Source organism: Dasypus novemcinctus, chromosome 20 (assembly GCF_030445035.2).
Source record: "Dasypus novemcinctus isolate mDasNov1 chromosome 20, mDasNov1.1.hap2, whole genome shotgun sequence".
NCBI classification, from domain to species: domain Eukaryota; kingdom Metazoa; phylum Chordata; class Mammalia; order Cingulata; family Dasypodidae; genus Dasypus; species Dasypus novemcinctus.
The window spans coordinates 28,071,885-28,080,919 of NC_080692.1; the positions used below are offsets into that span (position 1 = coordinate 28,071,885).

General features: G+C 48.9%; 1 pseudogene; it reads right to left on the reverse strand.

Annotated features, from left to right (window-relative positions):
* Positions 1 to 7,937: 7,937 nt before the first annotated feature.
* Positions 7,938 to 8,566, reverse strand: LOC101426519 (rho-related GTP-binding protein RhoQ pseudogene; annotated as a pseudogene).
* Between the last annotated feature and the right edge of the window lie 469 nt (positions 8,567 to 9,035).

Consider the following 9,035-nt stretch of genomic DNA (forward strand, 5'->3'; position numbering starts at 1 on the left):
TTCCGTCCACTGCCCGCACGGAACCCGATCCCTTCAGCCATCACTGCCTTCACAGATGCCTCAAAAACAGTGTTTGCTGCCATCATATATATTCCTGAGAATCTTGAGCCACGGCAGCTGCTGTTCGCTAATGACTTTTCTGTTCAAGTAGGTGAGCTTCTAGATGTCACTGCAGTCCTCAATCTCCACCCAGACCGGCCTCTCAACATCTTTACTGACAGCCTGTACACTCTTCAAGTGTGTCGCAGCCTCCCGCTCGCCACTTTCCTGCCAGGTGACTCAAACATCGATCGGGCGCTCGCCTTCGTGCAGTGGCTGCTTGAAAAACGGCAGCAGCCCTGGTACATTGCTCACATCAGAAGCCATTCTGGCCTACCAGGGCCTCTGGCTCAAGGAAATGACCTTGCTGACGCTTCAGTGTCCACCCACCGGGTAAACTCAGTCACTCTCCATGAAGACTCCACCGATGGGCCACGGCTTGGGGACTTTGTCAATCAAGCCAAGCTCCTGCATTCCCAATTCCACTTCTCTGCGCGGTCCATCCGGAAGCTTTTTCCAGACCTACCCATTGAGACTTGTAAACACCTTGTGCGCGCGTGCCGGACTTGCGCGCCGTTGTTGCCACTTGGGCCTTTGCAGCCTCAAGGCGTTAACCCTTGCGGCCTCCACCCGAACTCAAGATGGCAATTAGATATCACTCATGTCAGCGCATTTGGCCGCCTCAAATACCTTCATGTAGCAATTGACACCTTCTCGCATTTGTGCTATGCAATCCCTCTCACAGGAGAAAGTGCTAAACACTGCGTCCAGGCACTTCGCCAAGCTATTTTGTTCATGGGAATTCCATGGGACCTCAAGACCGATAACAGACCAGCATATCGCAGTGCTGCCTTCGCCAGCTTCGTGCAGATGTATCACATCACGCATCATTTCGGCATTCCATACAATCCACAGGGACAAGGAATCGTCGAGCGTACTCACCAACAGCTCAAATTACTCATTCAAAAGGAAAAGGCCTCCTCTCCCCACAAAGCCCCAGCAGACGTCGTGACTGCCTGCCTCATTCATCACAATCTCCTAACCTTCGATGACCATGGACTCTCCCCCACCCACAAACACTGGGGACCCATGTGGCAGCCCTCACAAGTTCCCCTTGTCCATTGGAAAGACCCTGCCACAAATCGTTGGCAAGATCCAGCTCCCCTCCTAGCACAAGGAAGGGGCTTTGCTTGTGTCTTTCCAGATTCTGAGCCGCAGCTGCTCTGGATTCCTGGGCACTGCATCCAGCCTGCCACTGACCCGCTAGTTCCACTGAATGATCAGCACCCTATGCCTTCAGTGAGAGATAATATTAACAGTGGGTACGGCCCAGATGTCGCCCCGTTCACCCGGATCCAGCACCAGCCATCATCAAGAAATGCCCCCTCTTAAAACATTTCAAACCCTTACCCCACTCTCTTTACCCCCCTCGTGCTGCCCGCTCGACACGCGTATCGAGCGAGGAGTTTTCTCTTCTTTTGTCTCCACAGATGCCGCACCACCAGATGATGCCACTATACAGCCTCGCGATCGTTCTCTTCATTCTGGCTTCCGTCGCTCTCCCGGCTGCTGCCAACCTGAGTCATCAGCCCTTCAATTGGACCCTCTCCCTCTTAACCTGCGAAAGCTGCCGGGGCAACAAAAGGCTCCTCGCCTCAAACGTAACCGCCTCCGCCCCCTCTTTCACAACTGATGTCGCCAATCTCACTGGACGCATAAACATGCCGTCTTATAATTGGGGGGCAGGCCAACCCGCTGCCACAGGTTTCTACATGTGCCCATCCTCCGCCAGAGGGTGCCATGACCCAACGCATTACTACTGTCCTTCTTGGGGGTGCGAAACCATCGCTCACGGATGGTTCGGCGCCCCTAACAAAGACCCATACCTCACTCTCCAGCGTAATGCTACTCGATGGAACACCATCACACTCACAGTTAAGGACCCCAACTCCGACCTCTGGTTACAGGGCCGCATGTGGGGAGCCCGCCTGTATGCAGTAGGCTACGATTACGGCGGCATTATCGCTATAAAAAAGGAGCCAATTCCCTCACGTTCCACCCCAGTGGGCCCAAATCAAATTTTCAATCCTCCACAAGCACAGCCTCCCCCTCCCTCCCGTTCTGCCTCACCCTCTCCCTCGCCCAGTACCCTCCTCGTTACCGTCCTCCCTAGCTCCCACCACCCCAAGCCTCACGTACCCCCTAGTCAGCTTTCCAGCCCCCTCATTAACCTAATCAGAGCCGCATACGCTTCTCTAAACTCCTCTCACCCCAACCTCACCAAAAGCTGTTGGCTCTGCCTGTCCCCCTCTCTTCCTATATATGAACCCGTCGCCACAAACCTCACCTTCAGCGAATCCTCCGAAAAGTCTCCTACCGGATGCAACTGGAACACTTCCTCTATTCCCCTAACCTTCCAATCTGTTTCCTCCACAGGACGCTGTGTTCATTCTCGTCAAGGTCCCCACCCCTCCCTTGGTGCTTGCTCTAGCTACTCCTCTCCCAGCGCTTCCGCCAAGTTCTTAATCCCCCATAACACCTCCCAGTGGCTTTGTACCTCCACAGGATTAACCCCCTGCCTCAACGTTGCCACCCTAAATGCCTCCAAGGAAACCTGCCTGCTTATTTTCCTCGCCCCACGAGTCCTTTTTCATGGGGACGACGACTTCTTTCTCTCTTTTCATACCCGCCACCTCTCTCCCCACATTCAAAAAAGGGAGCCTGTTACTGCTGTCCTTACCGTCGCCACCCTTTTAGGTCTCGCTGGAGCAGGCACAGGGATAGCCGCCCTTGCTGCGCAATCCACCTCTCTTTCCTCCCTCCGACAGGCAGTCGATCAAGATATTACCTATCTCCGAGAAGCTGTTGAGCATCTAAAAACTCCCTTAACTCTCTCTCTGAGGTCGTTCTCCAAAACCGCCGAGGCCTTGACCTCCTCCTGCTCAAAGAGGGGGGCCTCTGCACTGCCCTTGGAGAAGAATGTTGTGTATACGCCAATACCACCGGCCTCACCGAAGATAGCCTACGAAAAGTCCGCGAAGGCCTGGAGCAGCGCCAAAGAGAACGCAACAACGCGAGCTACTCCTCCACATTCTTCCACTCTCTCCTCCCGTACTTGCTCCCATTCCTAGGCCCCCTTATCATTATCCTTTTAGCCCTCACTGTAGGCCCCTGGGCCATCAGAAGAATAGTCCACCTTGCCAAAGACCAAGCCAATGCAGCGTTCAGCTCTTTTGTACAAGTCCACTACCAACGCCTCGCCACCGATGAGTCCCCCCCAGCCGTCCTCCACGCCCCTTCCGCCCGAGCCACTTACTCCAGACCGCACGCCTGTAGCTTCTTGTCTTCCTCCCCACACTTCTCCCCAACTATTCCCCCCCCTCGGGCGAGGGATTCGGGAACATCGCGAGCCCGTTTCGCCGGCAAGGCTCGGCGCGCGCCAGGCGCCGGCGTGCGCCAACCCTAACAGCGGACACATGCATCCTGGCCAGATGCTATGTCGTCCGCTCACAGCTGGCCGGTCCTCATGGTCTCCCCCCACCCCTCATCTTATCCCAATACCTGTCCCCATAACCTCCTTTTCCTCCTCCTCCTCATAATCCTTGTCTTTTGTTGCTGTGCACGCCGAGCCATTCACACCCGTCGTGCGCACCAAAACTTGTTGCTTCTATTTTCTTTTTAAAACAAAAGGAGCAATTGTTGCTGCCTTCCTCCACTCCTCCTCCCCTTCCACCCCCCGCCATCCTTCCCGCCAGTCCCGCCCATATTACCAACCTACAATCTGCCCTCTTCCCCAGTAACTGCTTACCTCAGATCTGTCCGTCAGCTTCAGCCTATCTACAGCCACCCCATAGCTAGCCCTCCCTCCACCACACTCCTCCCTCTACCCAACCCTATATAACCAAATGTACTTCCACAATAAAGCAGACCTGTTCTTGCGCTCAAGCGGTCTCCGTGGTTCTTTCTCAACCGCGCGTCCCCCACGCCTGGAGAACCGGTGCTCTCACTTGGAGTACCCCCCGCCGGCAGTTTGGCAGGAGCGTGCCCCCCCCAACTTTTGGGCCTGAGTGAGGTTGAGACCCCCATGCTCAGCGACAGTGGCCCATCTCCTTTGGCCATGTGCCTGGCCTTGTTATTTAACTACTCTGGATATACTAAAATAGAAAGCAACATACATACAAGAATAATTAGTTGGAACAAAGGGAGAAGATATTTCTTTGTGCAGATTCCATAAAGACTGGGCAGAATTGTGTATGGTCAAAGCCAAGCAGTTCCATTTACAGCACTGTTGTTGTTTTTTTTTTTTAATATTTAGTTACAATATGATGTTTGGTAGCAAAGCCAGGAGTTCTGAGCAGCAGAAAAACCCAAAGTGGTACTCAGAGAAGTGGAAGAACAGATTTATTATGCGTGGGTCCAGAGAAGAGTCAATCTCCAAAGTCTGAGCTCCATTTTCCAGTTTTCATAGGTTTATACAGGATTTTATGTGGCATCAGCATGACTTTTGCTTATTGGCTAACATGTTGCTAGACAAAATTTTGCAAGTGGGGTTACAGAAGCAGAAAGCAGGTGCAAGGTCACAGGCTGATTTACAGAAGTGGGGGGGTCAGAGTGGTTTGTTAGATTACAGAAGCCATGTGCAGGAGTTGTTCATTTGATATTCTTCTGCAAGGCCATGTTTTCACAGGCTGATTTACAGAAGTGGGGCAGGAGTGGCTCGTTAGATATTTTTTCTGCAAAGTTATGCTTATTTTTCAACAATTCCCCCCTTTGATGCCCTCATAATTTTTATAGGGCGTTACTTGAGCTAAGTGGAAAAACAAGGTAGTAAAGCATTTTATAAAACACAAGTCCCGTTATTAAGATTAGTATTCTTTTAACTACATTCCAGTTTCTGGGAGCTATAGTTGTTAGTTCAGTTCCAAACAGCAAGCCAAGCAGTTTGAAGAGAAGCAGAAACTGTAGGGAACAGGAGTTCCATCTAGTTAGGTGATGGTGATTCTTGGTGGCTCTGAGTAATTCAGATTTTCAAGGGACCGTCAGGTACTGGTGTGTTGTCCAGTTGTCTTGTTTTTCATTGACGTGTGCCCTTTTCACTTTAGTATGATGAATCCAAGGGGCAATACCTGAAACTTTGAGAGCAGTGAGGGTTACAAGGATAGGATAACAGTATGTGGGCCTATCCAGGTGCGCTAGAGGGGCTCCTTCTTTCAGTCTTTTACCTAAACTAGATTTCTGGGCAAGTGTGAGTATACTGGGTGGCCTAATGGGACGGGATCCCAAGACAGGACAGTTTCACGTATTTGGGCTAGGGTTTTTCTAACTGCTGGAGGGTAAAATCCTAGCCAGTTTTTCCTAGGAGCTTGAGATTTCCCTTGAAGGTTTAAATAGTTGGGGTGGTTGTTTAAACAGAATTTCAAAAAGTGAAAAGCTTGAGGGTCCAGGGGTGCATTTAACTTTAAGGAGGGCTAATGGGAGTAGATTTACTCACAGGAGGCCAGGTTTTATATATGTGTGTGTATGTGTGTGTGTTTTACAGAACTTGACTAGGGTGGTTTTTGGGATTTGATTTATGCATTGTACTTTTCCTGAGCTCTGGGGCCTATATGCTGTGTGGAGTTTCACTTAATTCGTAACACTTTGCTAGCTCTTGGACGATGGCTGCCATGAAAGCTGGGCCATTGTTGCTGCTTACGGATAAAGGTATCCCGTGCTGGGGAACTATTTCTCAGAGCAGAGCTTTAGTTACTTTTCTTGTTTGTCAGTGTGGGTGGGAAAGGCTTTGACCCAGTCTGAGAAGGTGCACATTATTACTAATAAGTACCTATAACCTTGACTTGGTTTTATTTCTGTAAAGTCCATTGTTAAGTTTTTAAAATGGATAGTTTCTATGTGTTGGATGCGAGCCAGGGCCTGGGGACCTTGGGAGGGGTTGTTTTTAGAGCAGGTTTGTCTTCAGCTGTTAATGGTGGTACAGAGTGAGGCCATCCAGGTGATGTAGCAATATTTCCCAAGCAGAACTTTTAAAGCAGTCTTTTTCAGGTGGGTGAGCCGGTGGTATTATTGAACAAGGGTTCAGGCGGCCCCACTTTGGAATGAAGACTCAGCCATCCAGGAGTAGCCAGTTTCCCTCTGGGGTCTGGTGCCCTCCTTTTCTTTGCCCATACCTATTCCTCCCAGGCAGAGTTTAGTTTTTTAATGTGTTGCTTTAAAAGGGAAAAGTGAGGCACTGGGGGTGAGGTTTGCAGTTTGAGGGCTTTTTTTTTGGCTGCCTGCTGAGCCACTTCATCAGCTAGTGTATTTCCTTTAATAATTGCATCTGTTTTTTTCTGATGTCCTCAACAGTGGATCATGGTGATTTTGCTTGGCTTCCAGACTGCCTCTCGTAGTTGAAGAATTTTTTCTTTATTTTTTATTTCTTTTTCCCCTGCAGTTAGGAGTCTCCTTTCCTTATAAATTGCTTTATAGATATGCACAGTAGTGAATGCATACTTAGAATTAGTGTAAATGTTTACTGTTTGCCCACTGGCCAATTGTAGGGCTCGAATTAGCACCCATAGTTTTGCTTGCTGTGCAAACTACCCTTTATGTAGGAGAGCTGCTTTTATTACTTGTTTAGCTGTGGTGACTGCATATTTAACAAGCCTTTTTCATTTCTAATAAAACTGCTGCTGTTTGTGAATAGGATTTGATCTGTGCAAGGAAGTGACCTGTCATGGAGGTTGGGGTGGCTGGTATACACTTTTTCTGTCATTTCTGTACAGTTGTGTTCAGTAGTTCCTTTTTCGGTCAGGAAAGTGGAAGGATTTAACAAAAGAGGTGGGGAGTTTTTGAAGCTCTGCAGGAGCTGAGTCCAAGTTAACTGAGTCTTTTGTGGAGTCCTGAGATTCTCCCATTTAAAAGCAAATAGAGATTGGCTCTTGGGAGCTACCCACAGGCAGAAAAAGAAAGCATCCTTTAAATCCAGGCTGGAAAACCAGGTGGCCCCAGGCAGTTCTGGCAGCAGTGGGGGATCTCAGGGTGAAGTATTCCCCCCTCAATAGGTTGGGTCTGGATTTTTAAGGCTGCTGCTTACAGGGAGACCTGCTGTTTTATTTGCTTTTTGCTTCTCTCTTAACAGTGTTGTCCCAATTGACAAATAATTTGTTTGTGACTTTGAGGAGCTGGGAGATGTTTATCTCTGTGAACTCTTAGCTTCTGAAGTTTTTGTTTGATGTCTGGTGCTGCCCGGGAAACAAAAGCTGCGCTGACCATTCTCTGGCTTTCTGGGGCTTCTAGGTTGAAGGGAGTATAAATCTTAATGGCTTTGCAGAGTCGCTCATAAAAATTTCCTGGAGGTTTTTTTTCAAGCTTTTGAGTGATGGAGGCTATTTTGGACATGTTTGTGGACCACTTCGCCCTTTCCCATACCCATCACAGGAGAGCTTCTCGGTACTGCTGAAGGGCAGCCCATCCCTCATTTGTGTTAAACTTCCAGGCTGGTTGAGCTTTTGGTACCACTTCTCGGACTCATTCCTCTGGCTCCAAGACACCTGTGAGGGCCTATTTTTACAGAAGTGGAGGCAGGAGTGGCTCGTTAGATATTTTTTCTGCAAGGTTATGCTTTTTATTTTTCAACAATGTGAATTGTGGCTTTTTAAACTATAAAACCCCTGTGAGATTGTGTCTTCTAGTTGAAATAAAGTATTTATAATAGATTGTGGCTTCAGATTCTTTTTGCTGCTTCTTGGAATTTTAAGAAACATTCTTAACTATATAGAATTTTGAGAGGAGTGTTTTGTTGCTTTTTCTTCCCCCAAATTTTGAACTGCTTCATTATCTAGAAGAGGTCTGGGTGTAACTGTACAATTTATATGTTTTCTGAGATAAATAGTTTCCTTGGCCACTGAAGCTGTTCCTCATATAATCAAACAACAGTTTATACATTTTGATCCTTTTGTGTGTGTGTGTGTGTGCTTCTCTGGAGTTAAAATGACTGTGATAGCCTCATCGAAAATAGTCTTCAATGCCTTTCGGCTTGAACATTCCACATAGCAGCATGCACCTATCTCTTTTGCTAATTTCTGTCCTTGTTCCACACATGTAGGTTTTTCTTTCATATCATTTAGTCTTGCTAAAGTTTTGGGGTCATCTCGGAGATCAATCTGAGTTCCTATTAATAAAAAGGGTACATTTGTGCATATTCCTTAAGTTCTGGTACCCACTCCTCTTTCACATTTTGAAGTGGGGCTGGATTTACCACAGAGATGCATATAAGGAAGACATCATTCTGGGATAAGATAAAGGCCTCAGATGGTCATGTCCTGTCCGGCCATGTCATAGAGTCCCCGGAGGTCCTGCTTGCCCCCCACGGTGGTGCTAACTGTGTAGTGGTCAAAGACGGTGGGCACGTACCCCTCGGGAAGACGTCGCTGACACAGCTCATGAGTAGGCAAGTCTTGCCCACTGTCCCGTCGCTGAACACCATGCACTTACCATCAGTGTGCTGGGCCGTGAGCCATGCTGAGGTCAGCCTGCCTCCAGACATAGTCCCCCCAGACCACCGCCCCTGCCTCCGGCTCAGCCCCGGCCCACATGGGGCTCCACAGGGCCACCCACAGCCCAGCCCCATGCAGCGGCTCCCCCACCGGAGGAGAGGGGATGGCCAGCCTGGGGCTGCCGCCACCTCGGTGGCTGCCTGGGTCCCCCTGTTGGCCCCAGTCACCATGCAGGCCTGCTGCCCCCACCACTCAGGGCCCACACCCTCTCCCTGGCCCAGCCTCCCCAGGAGGATCCGCTGGACCCTAAGACCTGTCAAAGGCTTTTAAGTCAATTTCTTTTTCTATATTTGCTATACAAGTAATTCAAAAAAGTAATAAAAAAAAAAAAGCCTGAATAAAATCAGGGTTAAAATTAAAAGGGATGTTAGTTAATAAATATTAGAAAAAGAATCAATAGGACTTGCTGAATAGGTATAGGTGCTAATGGAGTTAAGTGGAAGATGCCCATTTTCTATG